At 38.9% G+C, this 21,977-nt stretch overlaps 1 protein-coding gene and 1 long non-coding RNA gene across 6 annotated transcripts in view; both read left to right on the forward strand.

Moving 5' to 3' along the window:
• The window catches only part of RAPGEF4 (Rap guanine nucleotide exchange factor 4), a 157,924-nt gene that overhangs the window by 44,018 nt on the left and 91,929 nt on the right, over window positions 1-21,977 (forward strand). Inside the window, exons 1-2 of one of the 5 annotated variants that reach the window (XM_069781444.1) lie at window positions 1,936-2,141; window positions 5,575-5,615. The exons of 3 other annotated variants lie outside the window; for them this stretch is intronic. The gene's annotated coding sequence lies outside the window, so the exon portion shown is untranslated. Of the gene's footprint in view, window positions 1-1,935; window positions 2,142-5,574; window positions 5,616-21,977 lie in introns of those variants that run through there. One more of the 5 variants, XM_069781443.1, reaches the window with a different exon arrangement.
• LOC138685096 (uncharacterized) lies at window positions 9,660-12,129 on the forward strand. Its single transcript, XR_011324325.1, has 2 exons — window positions 9,660-9,965; window positions 11,719-12,129. It is a non-coding gene; the product is annotated as an uncharacterized lncRNA (long non-coding RNA).

Raw genomic sequence — 21,977 nt, forward strand, 5'->3', positions numbered from 1 at the left:
GAATCTTGAATTCTTTTTTGGTATTGTAGCACGTTTCATCACAGAAAGGGATGAGCACTCCTAGCTGAAGCACTGCTAGTGGAGTAGAGCTATTTCTTTAGGACACTGTCCTGAGGCACAAGCGTTGGGAATTTGAATCTCATTCCCCAGAGAAAGCAACTGAAAGTAGAATTACTGCTCTTTGGATCAGTCCAGTCCTGAGGACAATTCAAAGCCAGATGGAAGCACAGCACCCTGCCTCTATCTTTCTTGAAACAGAACCTTCAGTTCTTTGAATGTGTGGTGGTAGGCACCTGTCATCCAGAGAGACTTATCAAATTCAAAATCATAAGATGCTAACTCAGCATTTGCAAGGAGCTGCGTGAAGGCTGGGAGGGCATGAGGTTGAAGGTACATCAGGTCCTCAGTGTTTCCATTTAGCCAGCTGCTGGCAGCTTAGCATTGGGCATGCTTTAAAACTCTTTTTTCAGTACATTTCCTCAGGGCAGTCTCACTCTGGCTTCTGGATGCCCTTCTGCAGTCACCCATTTCATTCCTTATCAATAACACAGAGAAAGAGGAGGAAAGCTGGGGAAGCCTGAAGAAGTATGTGCAGTCCCGCACCTAGATCTAAAACTGCCTTTGTAACAATCCTGTTCTAGTGAGCATGCTTAGGTCTTTGTTACATTCTGTCCCCAAGGTTGCTGTGCTCCCATGGCAGGTGTAAAAATAAGCATACGTAAAGTCCAGAAAGAACTTTGCAATGGATGTTGCCACATTTTGCCACAACAGACTTACATATTCGAGCAAAAATAGCCCCTCTTTATTTTAGGGTTTATTATAAAGTAATGAGTTAATTCTATTTCCTGCTTTCTTTCTTTCCTGGTTTCCTGTTTAGGGTAAGATGCTCCATGTAATGTTTTTCTAAAACGAATGCTGATAATAGAAAGAGAATAGGTCTTTATGAGTAGCTGAAATTTTTCTGCTATTCAAATATTACTAATGTTTAAGTGGGACATATTTCTTGTTTAATATTCAGGTATGGCATTTGTTTCTTAAAACCAGAGAGGAATGCTTATCTTCTGTGATCAGAAAGAGTAGCAGCTAGGAACAGCAGTGATGTGAGTCATTTTGACAGTAAGCAAACTTGTCAGAATGTTCACATTTTTAAGACTAGATGGTCTAAGACATCCATTTTTTCCTAAATATTTTTCAAAGTCCTAATGAAAATTTAAACAGCTGTGTCTCATGGTGTCTTGAATTTAAAAGATCATGAATTAACAATTGCATTTTACTGCTAAAATACTACTTGTTTACTGGAAAGTCAAAATAGTAACAACAAGGTTCAGTCAGGTTCTTTGTAATACTTTTAACAGCTGAATTTGACAATCCCATAGTGTAAAATATGTCAATCCTAAAGAGAAAAGAGAATTCGTGATGAACTCATACACTGTAAGGCACTGAAATAATTTTTAACCAAATGAGTTTATATGTTAAGTACCTTTAACATATAAGGTATTTAACTTGCTTTTTTTCATAAGCCTTTTTGCATTAATTAATTTCAAATTGCTCACTTCTTTGGGATAAACTAGAATTTCACTGCCTGCATATAATACCTTTGTGTTACAAAGTGAAAATTCCATGTTTTTGGCTGAAATGTTGGTGTATTACAGTCATCTCTTGCCTGGGGGCATCTGCATAGGAGAATATTCCTTTAACAGAATAAATCACAAAAAGACTGTAGCAGACTTATTGGAACCATTCTTCTGTATCTCTGACTACTGTTCTTACCAAAGATATTAAAAAAGAGGCTCAGTGGATTAAAACATGGTATTTGTGTGAGACTACCTGCTTTGCAATGGTTTCAGAAAGACAAAAAATTGTGCTACATCCACTGGCTCTTTAATTCGGATCGCCAATGATAATGCAGAGTCTACCGCTAAAGAAAGGTAGGATGCAGAAGCAGAAACATTAGTGCTAATCTGCTGCAGAAGGACTAGATAAATCAGCACAGCTCTCATACATCACTAAGAGAGAAGCTGATTGCAACTTGACCATGTGCCTAAGTGGTCACATCAGCAACAAGAACGGAGCATGGATAAAAAACCTAAAATGTACCCTTAGGGCTACTTGCTGTGCAGGACCTATAATAACACATCAATGTAAGTTTAAGATTTCTTTATTTTTTGTTTCCTTCTGTTGTAATTATTGATGTTTACACGATTATATTTTTATTTTGCATAGATTTAGGGGATATATAATGGAGCTAAGTATAATACTAAGTAGATAATAGTTTGATACTGTTTATGTCTGTGAATAATAATGGGCTTTCTTACTGTGTCTCAACATAGTTTGTTCTTTGAAGGTGTTTTAATATTTAATCCTAACAGTCATATCTCAGAAATTGAGTAAGGTTTTGTGTGAGATGATAGTGAGATCTCCCTTCTTCATTTCTGTCATCTTACGTTTCAAAATGATTTGAAAGACAGAATGCCACAAATAGATATATATTACTTCTGCCATGAGAATTTTTGCATTTTTTTATTCTTTCTGTTAAGAAAAATGCTCACAAAGAGTAATTTCTCTAGACCTTTTTATTCCTGAATTAAATGCAGTTGGTAATTTTCCTACGTTTTTTAAAATTTGTGCAATTGTTTAATTTAGTGTCACTTAAGCATCTGCAAAAAGGGAAGGCAGGGATAAGATGGAAACTGAATAAGCATTGATTGCTAGTCTGAAAATTAAATTTTAAAAGTTTTTTCAGTAAATTTGATTTCAGTTCATTTTTTACTAAATTAGATTATCATATTTAAATTGAGGCTACTATACAGCAAACAAATGTGTGAAACTATCCTGGATAGCCCACATTTCCTGCTGTATCAGACAATAAAAGATGTTGATTGTAGTTACCCAGGAATACCCTAACTGTAGAATTCAGAGCAGCATGTTTAAATAATGCATGGGAAAATAAAAAGGAAAGGTGGAATTTTACTGTTCAGATGTTAAGGTGATGCTTTGTTCAAAGTGAAAAAATATATAGTAAAAGCTATTGATGTGGAATCTCAGGCTCTCTCTCATGGCTTTAGGGAAAGAGGCAGGGAAATCCAAGACAGGTCTTGCTGTGCAGTCTGAAAGTGAGGGAAATTTGGAAGCACTTCTAAAAAAACCCCAATAATGCTTTATTTATTTAGTTATTTTTAGGAAAAGATAGGGGCTTCAAGCAAACAAATTTATGAAATATGAGAAAGGAGGAGTGAAGGATGCTTCAGTGTTAGGAACTTGGTAAAGTAAGTGTAAAGATACAGAGTAACATCCATTTATTTTATAGTGTATGTATGGCCAAATATAATAACAGGAGCCTTCGAAACAGAAGTAGCCTGCATGTGTTTCGTCTACAAATGGTTTATTTTTGTGGCAATTGAAAAATATAGGGATAGTTGTATGGCTATTGTCCCCTTGACAGCACTAAAATACTCAGAATGTGGGCCAGTTTCAGGTCTTGAGACACAGATATTTTGTGTAGGCCTTAGCCAAAACAAAAGTTAAGTTTTATGTATTAACAGTTGCAACTTCACTACAAGAATGATAGATGGGCATGGAGAAAGGGGAAGGTAAGGCTTTATGGCAAAAAGGATGCTCATTCTTCCCAACAGAATATATAACCAACCCGGCCAACTGGCAGATGAAACATGGACCAAGTAGAGGGTTTATTTTTGTACAAAATATGCATATGCATGATCACACAGGCTCTCAGTTGCACTCAGCCCCTGAAGCTGAGGTCCCATTGGGAACCCATAGCTTTAACAGTCTGACTTACAAAATAACACAAAAAGAGAGGAAAGCTGTACAGCAACAGGAAGCAAAGAGGATTGGTGATTTCTTTGACCTTGTTACTTCTGTTCTAATGTATCCAATGTGGTATTAAGTTGTAAACACCATAGCAAAGATTCCTATATTTTTGTTCTGTGAAGTATTCTTCTTTCACATGTGACACAATAATATAATCAATCTGGCTCCTCTTAACGGAGTTGGGCTTCTGTTGGTAAAATAGAGACATACTTTTTTACTGTGATCTGTGTTCATTGGAGCAGCAGGAGATTATTCTGGTTTACAAAGATAATGAAACAAGTAAGTAGTTTTTCATTTTCTTGTAACTGGACATAATTTGTAAAGATTCCTACCAAAGTTATTTTGAACAGTTAGAAGTGCTATGTCTGCTAAGATAGTCTACTGTTGTGTTCATATTGTGATCTTAAAACAAGCATTTGCTTCTGTGTGTTTCTGTGAAATTTCATAATACAGTCACACTTAAATTAGGTGCTAAGTGAATTGTATTGCATATGACAAAACTGGATTTAGATTACTGCTTCTTTTAAGTTTCCTTTTTAGTTGAAGAGACAAAAGTCTATTGAGTGCCTTTTGTAGCCTGAACTTGGTCTTGGATGCAGTTTCCATTAGTCAAAACAAGGCACATCCTCTTCCTCTAGAGTGAAATTCTGAGTTTATCTGTTTATTATGCTGAGAGTTTCACTGCTACCTGTAAGCTCTTTCACTAGATTCCAGCCTGGTCTTCATTTCCACCTTCAGTTTTAGTCAATTTATGCTAATTATAGTTTCTTGTACTTTAGAGAAAAGTGTGCTAATGGACCCTAAGCCCTGCACTTTCGGAGCTGCAGGGGGCTCACTGATGCCAATTTCAGTGTATTGAATTTGCTTATACCTACGATATTCAGGCAAACATCATACAAAATATTCTTGCTCCCATTAAGTTTAATGGAAAAGCTCCTATTAACCAATGTTACCAAGGTAGGGCCTGAAACCTTAAACCGGCATGAGCCCTGTGGTGGTATCTTACACAAACAAAAGGCGGTCCTGAGAAAAATGCCTGAATATAATCATAGGGGTTCAAACTGTTTTGATTAAATAGTGTTTCTTCTAGTTTTCTGTCTACAAAGCAGTACAACTTACACTCAAGGTTGAAAGTCTGGCCTCTACTATCTCTGTCTTGGTCGCAAAAGAAAACTGACGCCCTTCAAGTTCTGTGATACCAAAGGAGAGAGTGTACTGCTGTGTTGCTGCAATGAATATGTTGTGTTCCCATACTGAAGCTTACCAGTTCTGCTGGCCAGGACAAGGAGTGACATAGCTTTCCTTCTTCCTGTTCCTCCTTTCTGGGCTCTAGTCACTACTGATAAAAGGAGATACCATTTCACAGCTATCCAGAGAGACCTAAGAACTGTAGGTCTTTGAAGTATGCAAGAAAAGCTCCCATCTTGCTTTATACATACAGGCCTAAGAGCTCATTGATTTTTTCCACAAGTTCAATAATCACTAATCCATCCACTGAGTTGCATCTGGAATACTCTGTAGCACAACCAACTTCCCGCATAAACCCTTAACTCACAAGCTACAGTGTATAAAGTAGTCACAGGTCAATTCATATGCTTTCACAGCATCAGTTACCACCTGAAGTACACTTAGAAAATTGTGATAAACAGCTTTGCCCTTGGACAGTGTTGCACATGCTGTGAAGAGAATATACGTGGTAACTGTCTCGACAAAGTCAACTCTCATCCAAGTATCATTTTCTTCTAGGGAAACAGTGAATCTCTGGAGGGGGCAAGAGGATTTTACATGTAAGTTGACTATAAAAGAAATAGTACCAATTACAGCTTAACAAGTATAACTATTTTATAGCTTGATTGGGTCCTCTAACCAAATCTTGGAACCAGTGTTGAAAACCATTTAACAGTTATAAGCTATTGTGGAAGAAGACCATACCTGGAAAGAAATTTCCTTGGTATCTATTCTTCTAGCTTTCAGATAGTCTTCCCAGCCTTGCTAAATGCTGTTTGAAGTGGATTTCTTCCAGAATATAGTGAAGTGCATGGCATCAAACTCTGCTGGGACACACGTAACAATGATGTCAAATGGGTAGCTCCTAAGGACAACCACTCGTCTGATCTTTCAGTCTTGTTTAAGGGAGACTTATAATGAAAATATGTTAAAAAAAGGGATCATGCAGACTGATGTCTATAACTCTGCTATTCAGTGAAAGTCATAGACTTCTAATTAGGGCGATAATGCCTCGTGAAGTTTTGTGAAGCTTTTAACAGTTTTTGTTACCTCTCTGTTATTATTCTGGAAAGTAAATAGTTACATATTGGATAACCATATGGATGATGTGTTAGTGTATTTTAAGAAGATTGCTCAGATGGCTCAGAGCCCATAATGGCAATGCCAGGATTTTTTTGTGCTGAAAAACTAAACAAATAACTAAAAGATAGAAGGAGCAATCACTGAAAGGAAGAGTGAGCAATAAAATGTAGAATTCACCTTTAGCATCAGTGACAGAGATCAAGGCTGTGGGAGAAGTATAGTGTGACTTCTGGTACTACACTTGGGCCATGTCCCAGTTAGCTTTCCAGTTTGAGCTGTCGGAGCAGCATGTGTGGTTGTTCCTTATTTCCAGTCATAGTACTACGCTGCCAATGCCCTTTTTAAAACTCTGTGTTCCTGCCTCTGTTTTGTATTTCCTCAGTGACTCCAGCTGAACTTATGAGCAGAAGGGGTGGAGTCTCAGGTTGCACTTTTCACCAGAAGTCCATACAAACCCCATTTCTCAACTTACCAACTTACCATAACAACTTCTTGTGATAACAAGGCCATTAAATAACCTGGCACTATTTTCCCTGGACAGATGATGAGTGGTGGGAGGATGGAAGGAGACAGAAAGAAAGGTGTGAGGAATAATGCAACGAAAATTCTTGAGGGACTGAGTAATTCCTTCAGGGAGGTGTCTCTCATCATTTTTGTTTGGTGCTTGAACACTGTTTATACAATATATACATATATTTTCAGTCTGTTCGAGAGAAAAAGGACTCTAATTCAAGTCCACTCATTGCACTGTAAATGTAACCTCACTGAAGGAAAGGAACTGTTTGAAACACTGACACTTTCATATTTTAGTCAGGATTTATCATGATCTGTAAAGCACATAATTCTCATAACAGGAAAGCTTCAGATGTTTTAAACCCTGGCAATTTTTCATCCAGCAAAGAGATTTGAGAAATACCCAGGCAGCAAGCCTCTTAGACGAGACAGAGTGGGCTGTATTATATCAGGAGCTGCATTTCCTACTTTGCTTCCTCTGCCAGAAATTCTCTTGCCAGAAACTGTCATTTCAGCTTTTATCTCTTTCTGAGGGGAAGGAAGTTAACCATCCCAGTAACATCTCCATCACTGCAACAAAAAATCTGCAGATAGTGAAAGGCTATGGAAAACTGATAATTGCACACAAATGCACAATTTCCCCAGGCCATGATAAGCAGTGATGAAATTGCCAGCTCCATTTCACAGTGGGGAGATACTTCAGTACAGATCTATGCCTTTAATATTAAAGTAGTCTGTGGACAATTCTGAAACAACAGGGTGGCAAATACGGTTGGTTCATGTCTGTTTCTACTTTTGCTGTATTGCTACATACACAATTAACTGTTACAGCCAGTACCATGTTCTGGTATAGGATCTGTGTCTTTGAACACACAAGCACAGATTAGATTTTTCAGGAGCTTAAAAAAATTAAATGTAATCATGAAAATTTTCAGCATTTGGCTACAAGAATCAAAACTTTGTCCTCTATAATCTAGATATGTATGCACAGACCACATAGGCTTCAGTGGGAAAGCCCTTGCATGCATTTGGTGGAGAATTTGACCAAGAGTGGTTGATAACCGTGCAAGCAAGCTGGAAGCTTAAACACATGAGACAGCCTATTTTTTTACCATGTGATAACAGTGTTTCTGGTAGCTGAGTTCTTTATAGGTAGGCTGTATGTTAGTAGAGAGTATTTGAATGTAAGTGTGGAGCTCAGGTTACTGAGAGTTAGTATGTAGTGCTCAGCAGTCAGACAGACCTCTCTCAATTTCATTTGTTGCTAGTCATGAAAAGAATTACTGCTGTGGTGAATGGCAACATTCCAGATTGCATCTTAGGCAAATGGATTATTCTTCAGAGCAATGCTTTTCTGGGGAAGAGAATATCCAGGGTCCAGATTTGAAGGGTCTTTTGCAGTTTTGGTGAACTCACCTGAGAAGAACAGTCAATACTTCATGCAAGTGTAACTGCTGAAAGTCTGTAATGTATTCGCTGTCTATGCCAAGAGGCAGGCAGTGAATGCTTGCAAATGGAGTTTTTTGAGTGAGGAATAAAAAAGTGTAACTGAGGACTGTGCCAGGAATTAAAGTAACATATGATGTATCACCTTTTTTTTTTTTTTTTTTCAAATTAAGATCTGTAGTGTGCTAATAACTTCATGGCAATGATGACTAAAATGGTTGTTATCTTTGTTGTACGTGCATTATGGCCAATTTTGAAAGTGCCTAGCACCTATCCAAAAGATTCTGTTGCATATATACAACAGTGGTGATAGTAGTGGTAGTGATGTGGCGTGTTGCAAAATAAGGAAGTTGAGCAGGGGTGAAGCACAGACTTTCTGAAGGAGCCGGAGCACTGGAAGACTAACAGAAAGCTGTTAATGCAATATAGCTCACACCTCAAATATACAGAGGCATGTGATCAAAAATACAAGCCCACTTGCATTCTTTGTTATCTGAGAACATTTGTTCCCATTAAACATAGTCTTGAAGGCACTGATACTGCTTTTCACCTCAATATGCTCTCCCTAATTCACTGTATTTTTGCTCACATATATATATAAAGTCCTCCAAATAATCTAAGCACAAAAATCCTGTGCAGAAAGGATTTTATAAAAAAGTTGGATGTTAATGCTCCAACAGAGACTACAGTATCTCCTGGGATTAGTGAGTAGGTGGGAGGAGTTGATTGCTTCAGGCATAGCCCCAAGGCCATTAATTCCAGCTAGTCATTAATCCCCGTGTAATGCCCTCTGCTGATGCCACAGTTCCTGTTAAAACACAGAGTAGAAAGCTGACTGACCTGTGGACTTGGATGGGTTATGTTATTCTTATAATGATTGCTTTTATTTCTAAATGCTCATCACTATAGGGTTGGACAGAGTTTCAGTTTGTAAGCTTCATGTATTTCTAAGGAGTTAATGCTTTGTTTGTTACTCACAGGAAGCCTGCAACGATATTATTAGTATTCCATTCTGTCCAAGCCTTTAAATAAATCTTGAAAACATTATAGCCTGTATGAGGTATGTTCCATGTATTGAGTCCTGGAAAAGCAAAATTGATATAAATACTCTCTAAAGATAATTAGCATACATATTTTCATATCTAGAAAAAATGCAAATTGAACATGTGGTTCCTTTACTCTGTCTGTGGTTGCCGTGTAAGGCAAAGTGTGGTCTAAGTTGCATTTTAGTTTTTGATTTGATTGTTTTTAAAAAAGAAGTCCTGAAATTTTAATGAATTTATTTCAATACCCAAAGAAATGGTAATAAAGGACAGACTAGTTATAAACCATTTAGAAGTGACAGCCATCACATGCCCTTTACATGCGTGCTCATGTACTCAGCAGTATACAATAAAAGCATTGCTGGGCAGATCTTAAAGTGCAGGAGGGAAAAGTTCAAGAGCAAGAGACAGCCCTCAGCTCCCAGCTTAGCAGATCATGTGAACACACATGACTCTAAGCAGCACAGAGTTTTGGTAGCAAACAGCAGCTGTGAGAATTTCCAGAATGCTAGACTTGCATGTCTCTTTAAATTCTCCTAAAAAGTTTTTGCTTAAGAAGAAAGTTATTAATCTGACCTTTACATAGAGTCCTTCTTTGTCAGGGATCCCAAAGGGTTTTACAGATGCAGAGATTTAGTACTGACATGCACATGTCAGAGGGAAAATTAACAGACTGACTGCACCATGATTGCACAGAACTTTGGCAATGCAGAAATATGACTACAGATGGGCTTCACTACTACATTGCCTGAAAGACCATACAGCAATACTGCGTAGCAGCTCAGGTCAGGAAGTGTGGGATACATTACTCAGCTGAAAATATAGGTGAGTTAACACTAGACTGTACGAGAACAATGGTAAATTGCTTTAAAAAGAGAAGCAGCAGCTGAGCTCTATAATTAGCATTTGTGGTGAAGACTTAGATTGTATTGCTGAAATGTGAAATTCCAGCACTACACTGATTCCAAGAAAGAGGGTATGAGGTTGGTTGAGGGCTGATTTAGGATAAATAACCACTTCCTACAGTGCTGTCTATGCTCATTATTTATCCAGCTGGGCCTTGTTTAGTTTATGAAATGAAAATTGATCACAGCAGAGTGTTGGAGCATATTAGAGTAAAAGAGGAGGCTTAGGATAGACTGTCTTTTGGTATACTAAAAATGTCTGCAATTTATAGAATTATTCATAGGAGAAGTTGTACTTAAAGTTTAGCAACAGCAGTATGGAAGAAGGTTGGTGTATGGATTTTGTTCCCCTTCCTTATATGTGAAATCTCTTTGACCCTTGTGCCCATCTCACACACAGAGAGGGAAAGGAACATAGAGCCAATGTTCTTTCATTTTAGAAAGACTAGTTGGAACTGTTTTCTGTTCAGTTATGTTTGCTAATTCTAACATTTCAGCACCTTTCCTTGAAAACCAGGATTTTCAGAATGGGTGTTTTTCAAATGCTTTATGTTGTTCCTTTTCCTTCCTCTGACTTTACTGTTGTAGTTTGGCTTGCTGCTGTGCAGGAGGAGGAGATGAGGAAAGGAGGAGGTGGTAACCCTCTTTGCTCTGCTTACTGCCCATTCTCCCCCTTTCCACTGGCTCAGAATAAATTCTGTACTGTTTACAAAGATGTCAGAGAAAAAGAGGGGTGGGGAGGGAGGAAGAGGAGAGGAGAACAAAGTGAGAATGGGAGGAAACCTGTGCCCTCTGGGGTCATTGTGAGGTAAACATGCATCCATTCACCCATCTGAGAATCACTGTAATGTAAATTAGACCATTTTAGTGCATAATGAGGATTTACTCTCCTACAACTGGAAGTTAGCTAATAAAGTCTTAATTTCATTTCTCTGTGACCTAAGAATTTTTAAAAAATAAAGTTAAATGATGAATTGACTCATCAAACTAGTCCCTTAGAGACTGTATTTACCAGGTGAATCAGGGGAGCTGACTGATGTGATCCTGATCTTCCATGAAGGTACCGGTGAGGCCTTATCAAGTACTCCCTATTGGCATGCGTAGTCCTGAAGAAACCTACAGGGGATTGTACTAGCTGGCAGTGTATGCACAGTACTGAAAATTCATGTGGAATTAGGGTTTGTGTCTTTATACCAGAAACCTCAAAGTAGTTTCCTTTGTTATGATTCTTTTTCTTAGCAGATCTCCTGTCTGTTAGCTTTGATCATCTGTGGGGTCTGGAGTATTCCAGACTTCTGTGCCAACGGTGTTTCTATAGATAGTAGTGTCTGAAATTGAAGGGAGGCTGTATAGAGCTCTGTGCAGACCTAACTCAGCAGAGTTTGATGTGTGTTGGACACAAACGGAGGTCTGCCGTGCCCGTACATACAGAGGCAACTGGAAACCACTAGGCTAAACCCATCCAAAGGTAGTAGTGAATTCCTGCTCCCTGTCTTAAATGTTCCGGAGGGGGCAAGCAATCCTTATGTGCTATTTCCAAAAAGACATGTCACAGCAGTTTGATGCTGACTTATTGCTATTTGAATTTATCTGGTTTGAGTTTCCTTTTTCTCTGAAAGGACTTTTTTCCAAATATTTTTAAACTTCCTTCCTGATGTTTGTCTTTTTTCCAGATTCCAAAATTAGATCAAGTCACATTTCCTCATGGAACTACTGCTGCAAGGAGGCATTGAGCTTTTGCAGCCCCTAGTCTGAAGGTGCCTGCTCCAGTGGATGACCTGCGCTGTCATACACGCTATCCAAAACCAATTGGACAATGGCAAACTTTAAAAGTTAATGCATGTCCTGATTACTGTCCCATCCCCCTCAGCTTGTGCTTTCTGACTCTTGCTTGATGTCGCTGAGTCCTATTTGTTGAAGGTACTACTTAATCCATGACTTGCCTGCTGCATTCTCATTTGAACTGTTAACTGTTAAAGCAAAAAAGTTATTTTAAGAATGGGCTTGTCAAAGAGAGTGTATCTCCTCCTTTCAAAGACCTCTAAGGATTAATATTTGATTAAAATGTGACTGCAGCATTAAAATGGGTGCCCTGTGTCTTTTTGTAAATGAATGACTAGCAAACTTGTGGACTGTCTAGTTCTTAATTGGCAAATTATTCAGTGAATGCTTCAGGGGGAATTGCAGGGGAGGGTGAGGAGTTAGTTGATTTTTAGATAAAGTCATTACTACTTTTATTCCTAGAGATAGTCTGAAGATGACTAAATCCCTGGATGCATCCACAGATTCAGTTTGAATTTCCGCTCTGGAAATGAGGAAGGGGACATGCTCTATAACATGGGATAAACCACTGGGTCCTAACTCGGGCAGCCCCACATCAAAACCAGGAGGTTATGTTTGTGGTCACCTTAACAGCAGCTGTACATATGACCCGTGCAGCTGCTGCACCATTGTTTTTGTCTGTTTCTGTTTGCCTGCTGCTTTCTTTATGAACTCCAGTGAATGGCTGCTGATAAAATCTGCTCTCAAAAGGGCTTGGAGACCAAATGCCTGTCCATTTTTATACTCTGATGGATCAGAAGGACAGCCACATCTTCACACATGATTATATGCTCTACAGAAGACTCTAGTACAGAGAGGGAAAATAATGGGTAGACTTCCTGTACAGTTACCTAAATACACTAGTGGAACTCTTAACACTGTATCAGTCTACTCAAAAATACCATGGAATGGGGTATCAGGACAAGGAAAGAAGCATAGCTTGAATCTGTTTAATTTGAATTTTGAGTTTGAAAGTCTTGATAGCACTTTGTAAAGAGAAGAGACTGTCTCTTTTGATGTGTATGAGTTTGATGTTGCTATCTTTGCTTCTGTAAGTCATGTAATCCAATGTAACAGCTCATGAGAACTAGGATAAGACACAAAGGGCTCCAGAAACAGTCTCTCTGAGTATGTCTCTTGCTGGGTCAGTGTGGGGCTTCTGCAAAGGTCTTTGACTAATTTTCTTTTCTTGATAGTTGGCTGCTGACTTCTTAGTAGAAACAGAACAGCAGAAAGTATTTTAAAATGAAAGAACAAAGCCTGAAGGGCTACTGTTATTTCCAAAGTACTCTCTTTCAAACCTGAAAACTTGGTAGAAGTGATATATGTGGGCAACCTTTAGTACCTAGATTCTCCCTGCCCTGTGAACAGGCCAAGGAGTAGTGGTGCCAGCTGGAGTCAGAGATCTTTTTTTACATGCTCCATGATCTGGAAGACAGACAATTGGGAATGGTTGATTAATCTGGGTATTCATCTTTGTACAGTTGGAGACAATGAGACATTGCATGCAAATTCTAGGTGGATGGGAGTCAACTGTTGTTTTAGCTTTTCTTTCAGTGGAAAAGGGGCCATTATTTTTAATGAGAAGAAAGATTATACAAATAGATCTTGAATCACCTTTATATTACATTTTTCTTTTCTGGCTGATGTTAATTAAATTGGTTCAGTGAGATACTCTGAAATGCAGTATGGAGTGGAATATATGCAGTATGGAGTGGAATATATGCAGTATGTATATATGTGTGCATCTTCTTCATTTCCATTGAAAGACTGCTAAAATGTTACATATAAGATGTAAAAACAACTTATTGTAACTTTGGAAAGCAAAACCAAGTGCTCTGTTGCTTTTTTAGAGTTTTATAATGTGCTTTGGTTACTTCTGTAAATGTCCAACTGGTCTTGTGCAGAAAAATGTGGCTATTTTCTCATGTTACAAAGAGGCAAATATTGTCTCAAGATTTGCCTTGCCCCTCTCTGGCTATTCTTTCTTGGCTCTGCAGCAGTTTCTTAAAGACACAAATCTGTTCACTGATCCCTGTTCACAGTAGGGTGCCCTCCCCAGTCTTTGCAGACCTGGCCAAGAAGATGAGATGTTGGGCACAGGGAGTAGGAGCCAACGGCTGGCAGGGCATAGACCATTGTAGCGCTGAATGCTTTGTATTTTGGAACCAGAGCCAAGAGCCATGGGCTGCATGGGGACATGTGAAGTGGTTGGATGTAATCTGGATTTGCACTGCTTCCTCCGAAAGGGAATTCCAAGAGAAGAGATTTGTAGACAGAGTAACATCATATGTTGCCACTCAGTATCATCAGTGTCTGTCACGAAATTTTAAAGCTGGGAATACAGGTAATTAGATGCTGATGAAGAATAGACTGAAGGAGAGAGGGAAGAGGGTATAAGAGGGTTGCAAGAGGATGGTATTGGATAGCTACATTCATTACTGACTTGGAAGTCCTTGAAGATCACATTTTGTAGAGTTGTATATAAATGAAAGCTTAGCATTTGAGATCTTTGTTGAAGTAGGCCTTACTATATTATGGGAGAAAGAACATTTCCAAAAATGTTTTGTTACAACTTTTATTTATAGTTTCAAGGTTAAAAAAAGGTGCAACTGCGATGACTTCTGTAGATAACATAAAAGTCTCAGTGGGTTCATTCTAGGTACATTCCTCTCTTAGAACTCCCTGATTTTAGCTAGTAGCTTTGGTTTTACTAATATTGGTGATTTCTGTCACCTCTTAAGAGGACACTGAAGAGCCAGGAATGGGTTTTCCAGCGATCTGCAAGATATATTTTGAAACATCACAGAAATGTTTTGTATCTGGGCTGACCATACTGTTGGGTAGCAATGTCCCAAACACAATGGACTGGCTGTCATCATCTTTGTAGGGCTGTTCTTCCTGGAAATTTCTAGGGTTGGTCATATGGCCTGGTAATGAGATGTATGCAATAGTACCTCATTCTCTTTAACTTTAGCAATTTAAACTCAATATCAGCTATATGTATCATGTACCTTTGTAATTTAAATTGTAATGGTGTGCAACAACAGCAATAGCTCAGTGAAAATGTATTTAGAAAAAAATGCACATGGTAGATTAAATTATTGGCCTAACCAAAATGTTTAGACTCCAGGTATGTTGTGTTGAATTTGGACAAAATGGAGGCCTGGGAGGAATATATAGTCCCTGTAATGCTGCTGGACAAGAAATTTTTTTGGTCGTAATGGAATTGTAATTAAAATTCCTATTGGTCTTTCACTGATGGTCCTGGCCATTGTCTGTGCAGAACACTTCTGAAATGTAGTTTATCATAACAGAGTTTCTCCAGCTTTCCCCCAGCTTACTCACAATGGGAAACGGTTTTCCAGATAGCAAGGAGAGCCTTGTCAATCCCTAGTTACCCTTGCACCCAAGCTTCTGATTTTGTGCCAGCTTACTTGCTTACCCTTAGCCATATTCATCTCCCAGGGAGACAGTGCTGGCTTGCCAGACTGGAGTTGTCCTGAACAGCCAGCATAATGGTTCAAATTAGGGCTGCTGTTTTCAGAAGCTGCCTATGACATTAAAGGAAACAGAACTGGCCCAGTGCTTACCACTTGGGAAAAGCCACCTCTTTGGAAAAAGCATTTTAACTCTGAATAAAACATTGGGTTGGCTTTTAGCTCATGAATAGCACTTTATTCCACTTCAATAAATATCAGTACTAACAAGTAACCACATCATGTCGTGACCTTACGTAAGTGCATGGCAATGTTCCAAGTTAATTTTGGCTGTTATTTCCACAAATGCGTAGGACAGGTTTTTGTAGGTATTTGATTCCTAGTTAGGCAGTGCTTTTGCAGATGGGGGCTGTAAAACAACCTGGCAATTATCTAGGCTCCGTGGACTAGTTCTGGCTTCAGACACTTACAGTATCTCAGGTACTTCCTTCTCAGACTTCTCCTGAAAAGTTTGCTTCTTCAAGGAGCACGTGACAGTTGAGTGTTGACAGACAACTGAAAAACTAGAATTTTATGGAAAGGTTTGGAAAGCAACATTGCTTTATTAACAGGGAAAGTTCAAGCAATTAAAAGTCACTGGGAGACAAATGCCCTCTCATCCTACTTGTGCTCTCCAGAGTCCACAAGGAAGTGATGTCTACTGGTGTGCAACCAGGGAAACAAGTTCTTTCTTGCCTCACTGGGCCCCCAATTCAGGCAGTCTGCTTTCTGCTTGGACAACTGAATGAAGCTTCTACTGCTACTGTAAGATCCCTCTTGGTCCAGTCCCAACTGGCAGTTACATGCCCTTGTCATGTGCTTTCATTGCAAAGGTGAACTTTTCCATCATGGTTCCCCTTTTTAAGATTGTGTTTGAATAGAAGTTCATCTTCATTTTATAACCCTCTTATTGGAGTTGGAGGCTTGATAAAGATAAGAGTTCATAACCTCACATGGACGCCCCAAGTTGTCATATGCTTCTTGTGGGATTGTTAAGAGGGCCAGTGCCTAGGTAACTGTGTCTCTGAATGCTTAAATAACTCTAAATTCCGTCCCTGGGGTCACAGAATATCAGTGCTGCGTAGTTTCTGAAATGCCTCAGTCATTGCTATAAATGGAGTGTGGATGCTTAAGTCATTCTGGTGCTTTGGGAAATTTTGTACCCTCAGCTTGTTTGCCAATTAAATAATGAAGGTTATTTTGTTGCAGATGCTTTGTGTAGGCTATCACTCACAATATTAACATTAGGAAGTGTAGACTCCTGCCAGATTTCTCTTGACATTTTTTATTTGGTGAAGAGAAAAGCATATTGAGGTTCGTCATTTAGTGTTTCATGGAAGGCCCTCTCTCTCTCAGTGCTCTGTTTCTATACAGCAATCAAATCCCACATACTGTACTATAGTCTGCCAGGAAATCTGCTAACCTTTCATATAATATGTAATAGGTTTTATAGCCAGTCCTGCAGAGCCATTTTCCATACAGGAGGATTTTCAGCTATTTTTTTCTGCTGCCTTGGTAAGATTTACAATGGTTCTTCCTACAGTGCCAGATGTTGTACATAAACCAGGAAATTATGTACTGTTTTCTTGCTTATTGAGCAGAGAGAAGAATCTACTTTTAAAACCTAGCTGTGAGAGATTGCTAGAAATGCCGAGTTTAAAGAGACAGATCAAGTATGGGAGGTGAGAAGGCAAGACAAAACTTGCCTGAATGTGACGATGAATGTTAAATCTCAACTGAAACACAGTTGATGTACTGACATTAAAGGGAATATACTGAATATATAATCATTGTGGATATATGCATGGGGTTTTGTATTGTAAGATAATCAAATGAGTAGTTCTTTGTACATACATTTACTGACACTGATGGGAATCTCAGGAGAGCTCTAATGATCTATATTGAAAGAGATATCAGCCCATTTATGTACTGTAGTGTTTGTCTGTCTATTCCTGAAGGAATGCAATGTCAGAATAATATTATTTTGGTTAGCAATTCTATGGGATGCTTAATCTACATATCTTGAAGTGTTTTACAAATATGAAGCACTTAATTCAGTAGCATTCCACTGGGCTGTGTTCACATAGATGGTGATGCACTGATTATAGAGTTCAAGTTAAAATGTCCCTCACGAATAACCCTGGTGCCCAACTGGTCATGCCTTGCCTGCAGGTTCTTTCTATTTGGCCGATGGCTTTTTTCTGTCAGGTACCAGGGAGCAGCTGTTTGGGCCTAACAGCCCAGTGCCTCCTGCTGCCCATTAGGCTGTTTCAGTGTCTGCAAACTGAACTCTGTCACCTGTCTGCACAGGAAGAGATTATGGCCTGGGCTGCATGACAAGGGGCCACCACACCACCACAAAACTGGCCTCTGGGTGCTGTAGCTGCAGAGGTTTGACCATTCTGCTGCAAGGCATGAGAACCATAAAGGAACACATCAAACACAGTATTAATTCTCATTAGTAAGCACTGCCTAACATGTGACACTGAGAATTATAGTTCTAAGAGGATACATCTTTTATCTTTCAGAAGCTTCTAAAACATACTGATAAATTCAGAGATGATTTGGGTCAGGCTCTTTGTAGCATTTTCTACTAGACAGAGCCACTTTAGGAGTTGTTTATATGCATGTGTGTTACTATTCTTTGTACTGTGTAGGGTGATGGTGAGAGATCCAGATAAAATGTAGCTCTGTGCAAGTTAGAGAAAAGGCAATCAAGTTCTCTACTGGGACTGCTGCTCCAACAAAGAAAGTGTCAGTTGAGTCCAGAGTCTTGTCACTTTTACCTTTCATCTTCTGGTAGCTTGAAACAGCTTTTCTGGCCACCATCATGTCCTGCTGCTACTAGTATACACTCTGGAAACCTCTCCTGAATTACATCTCTGTTGGTCTAATTAACCTGATAGATAAGCATTATTTGAATTTTATGTCTGTTGGAAAAAAGTCACACTGGCATGAATTCGAAGTAACACATTGGTGCATCAGACCCTTAGTTTCTGTCTTGAGGCAGAGCAAATCAGCAGGCCTGTGCTGGCAGTGTTGGTCTCGCTTGGCATCTTACTTAATTTTACATCTGCTCTTTTCTGCTCACTTCTTTATTAAAATGACACCTTTGGACACTTGTAGCAATTTTCCTTTTTAAGGGGCCAGATTTGATCCATGCTATTGTTGACAAATTATTCCCTATTAAGTACTTGGGCACTAGCACGTTTTTCTCTTGTTTGGATTTTCTCACTTGTTTCTGTTTGCAAGAAGGATTAGCTCTAGCTGAAGCTAGCACTACTGACACTTGCTGGGCAGTGCAGTCATTCAGTAGGTCTGCAGGCCTGTTTACACTGGTCTTTCTAACCATGTCAGATTTGTAATACCTGTCAAGTTTGCTAAACTTAGGTGATACTGGTGATATGAAAACTTAGTGATTTTGCCATAAGAAAACACCACCAGGTATTTTTCAAGACAGTGACAAGAGTATGTCATACCTATATCACAGAGCTTTTGTTTACTGCTTTTGGAACCTACTGTGATTTCCTAAAGTTTGGAGGTGAAAGCAATTTCTGAAATTGCTACATAATTCTTCTGTAGCATGAAGGCTGTGGTGGAGGCCTGTTAAGTCTGATGCTCATCCGTCTTCCCTATTGGTACGGCAATGCAACAGAGCCTGGGAATAGAAGAGGGCCAGGACACAGCTGGAATGTAGGCTGTCTGCATGTGGCCCTTCTCAAGGATGAAATTTCCCACTGCAGAAACGGACAGGAAATTTGAAGGCTACAGGGTAGTCAGACTTCACATTTCCCAGTTTGAACAGGTTTTGTTCAGGTATCAGTTATAGTGAGTGAGTGGCATCCGTGGGAATATGGCAGAGATCTCCTGAGATCTAGTCTTCAGTACTAGTTAGTGGACAATATGCCTTCCTATCGGAAGACGGATGATCATTAGTGCTATGGGAACAGATCAGTGTATACAGATCAGTTTTGCTGAAGCCAGTGAAACTGTTAATTTATGTCAGCTGAGGATCCATTCCAACACAGGTGTATATAATGGACGTTAATTCCACAGGAGTTATGCAAATAATAATCTTAAGTGGCTATCTTATCTAAAAGACATCAAGATTTCACAGAAATCTGAAGTTTATAAAACTGAAGAGACAGTATAATGCTAAAATTTTGTTCTATGATGCTCCCTAAACAAGCAGCTAGCAGTATGTAGAAGAATACTTGTAAATTGAAAACTAGCCAGTTAAATATGTTAGACATATGTGTACAGCTTCCTTGTTCTATAACACTGAATTCCCCTCAGTACTATCAAAGGAAGACAGATCAGATAAACAGCAGTTACCATGTGGAAAAAAAAAAAAGTATGCAAAACATATTTTTGCCTTATTTCCAATGTGTTTGATTTTTATTACAATATGGTTTGCAAAACTTGTCTCTAATATGGGTTTAGAGTTAAAAGTTAACAGAAGAATTATGTGAAGAGGATTTAGATGTGAAGGCAGCTTTTTCTCTCTGTTAATGAAACCTCTCTTAAAGGCTGTTCTATAATTACACTTGTGGCTTGGTGGATAATGCCTTGTTCTCATATCCAAGTCATTTGATTCCTCTGGTGCCTCATAACACTCAAGAAGCATGGACTCTTGCAGTGTGACTCATGCTGTAGCTTATTTCACTGCATATTCTATATAAAGACTTTCTTTGAACGGTGAGTGGATACACAGTATCAAAGTGACAACAACAAGCTTTGTCTGTCTTGCTTCATGACAGAGAAAGAGCCCTACAAAAATAGACTGAAGTGTAGGTCGTTGCAAATTAGGTAGCCCTTCAGTTAAGAACTGTTCTAACTCTAGTATTACCAGTGACCTCGTCTTGTCTTCTAGAGAGACTGAAAGTCTCGTCTCAGTATAGCAGTACGCTTGCTTCAAGAATTAATCATTCTTCTTGCCGTCAGAAAAAGGGTGAAGTATAGCAGATTACTCCTCAATAAAACCCGCCTGTCTTCTGTCAGAAGGGCATAAGAATGCCCACGTATATTTTTCACCACTGCAACAGCAGGCGATAGCAATGCATTCCAAGCCAGAGCTGCCTGTTTCAGATGCTTAGCACCTTCAATACTGCTGTCCACAAGAACCTGAAAAATTGCAACTTTAGGACATCAGTGCATGGTCATAATGAAAACACTTGGAAGAATTGCTAATAATAAGAATTGAAGTTGCAAAATAAGTTTGGGATATAAATATAATCACAGCCAATGAAAATGATTGAAAAGTTTTTCTGTGAGTGGAAGGACTGAGAAAGCTTATTTCTGTTTCCTTTCCATTTTTGCTCTTTCCTGCCACCAGTACTTACCATAACTTCCGTGATGTATCTACTTGATGGTAGACAATGTATGTGACGTTTGGAGTTATATCTGGAAGGATTAGCCAGCCAGTGCGTGTGTGTACAGACTGGTTAGCTGGCTGCTACCCAGTGAAGTGGGTGACAAAGAGTACTGCCCTCTTTTCCCTTAGTAGTGACACTATATTTGGGACCCGTCTCCTATCACTGATTTTTATTTAGCTTCTAGGACCTTATTTGAGCCCTATCTCAAATTTGGTTAAAATTTTTCCACTGGAATCAGAAAGTTACTGGGAAGGAGGGAGAAAAGGGAGCAATTTCCTGCCAGGCAAAGTGGTTACATTTCATTAGGAAAGCAGACAAGCAGAACAGAATCTTTGTACCCACAGTTGAGTACAGGAGATCTGGCACATTGTGACCACAATTATAACAAAAACAACAATTAAAGTTTGTTTGGGTATGCTTTTAATGAGAAGGTTGGGAAAATTATCAGGGACTGTTCAGTGTAAGAGAAATGGACAGAAAGATGAGTCAACAAGATGCTCTCTCCTCTCAGCTGCCACTGCACAGCCAGAGCCAGATTTATTTACTGCGTCCTCCTAGCAAGGCCTTTTAAAAAGAATTTTGTAACATCCCTGTTGAGTCTCTTTGAATTTTCAGAATGTACTTGTGTAATATAAGTCTTAAGCAATCCATTAATCTTCATTTGATAATCTACAGAAATGATTTAAAATCATAGTGCAGTAATATTGTGCAGTTATTTTTCCTCCTCTACTGAAAACCAATTTATTTTGCTCTCCATGTAAAACCAGCATGTTTATCTAGTACTGCTGTTTGCTTTGTGTAAATATTATCCCTTGTAATACATTGTTTCCAATGGGTTTGGAACAAGAACAGCCAAGGTTCATGAGAAGCAGGTTGTGGGGCCTCCCCAGCACAGCCTGATGTATTTATTTTAATACAGTTTTGTCATCCTTTAAACAAACAAATAAAACATGGTTCCATGAAGAAGGAGCAGGAAATACAAAGTTATCTAAGAAGTGAACAATTGAAAGCAATGGACTAGAAAGATGTTTTACTTTCAAAATTAATTATTTACTGTACGTTGTGGCTGTATTAAACCTATCCATCTAGTATGGTAGGTTGAGATTTCAGTATGCTAATGAAATTATTTTTAGCCATGTGCAAGGGGGTACCCAGAAGAAATGGCTGTTTGCCCAGGTGGAATGGAAACATGAAAGTTCAGAAAATTGATTCGGTTCCTAGTGAGCTTGCTGTCAAATAGATAACTTTTAAAACCAA

This window comes from Haliaeetus albicilla, chromosome 4 (genome assembly GCF_947461875.1).
Source record: "Haliaeetus albicilla chromosome 4, bHalAlb1.1, whole genome shotgun sequence".
Lineage (NCBI taxonomy): Eukaryota > Metazoa > Chordata > Aves > Accipitriformes > Accipitridae > Haliaeetus > Haliaeetus albicilla.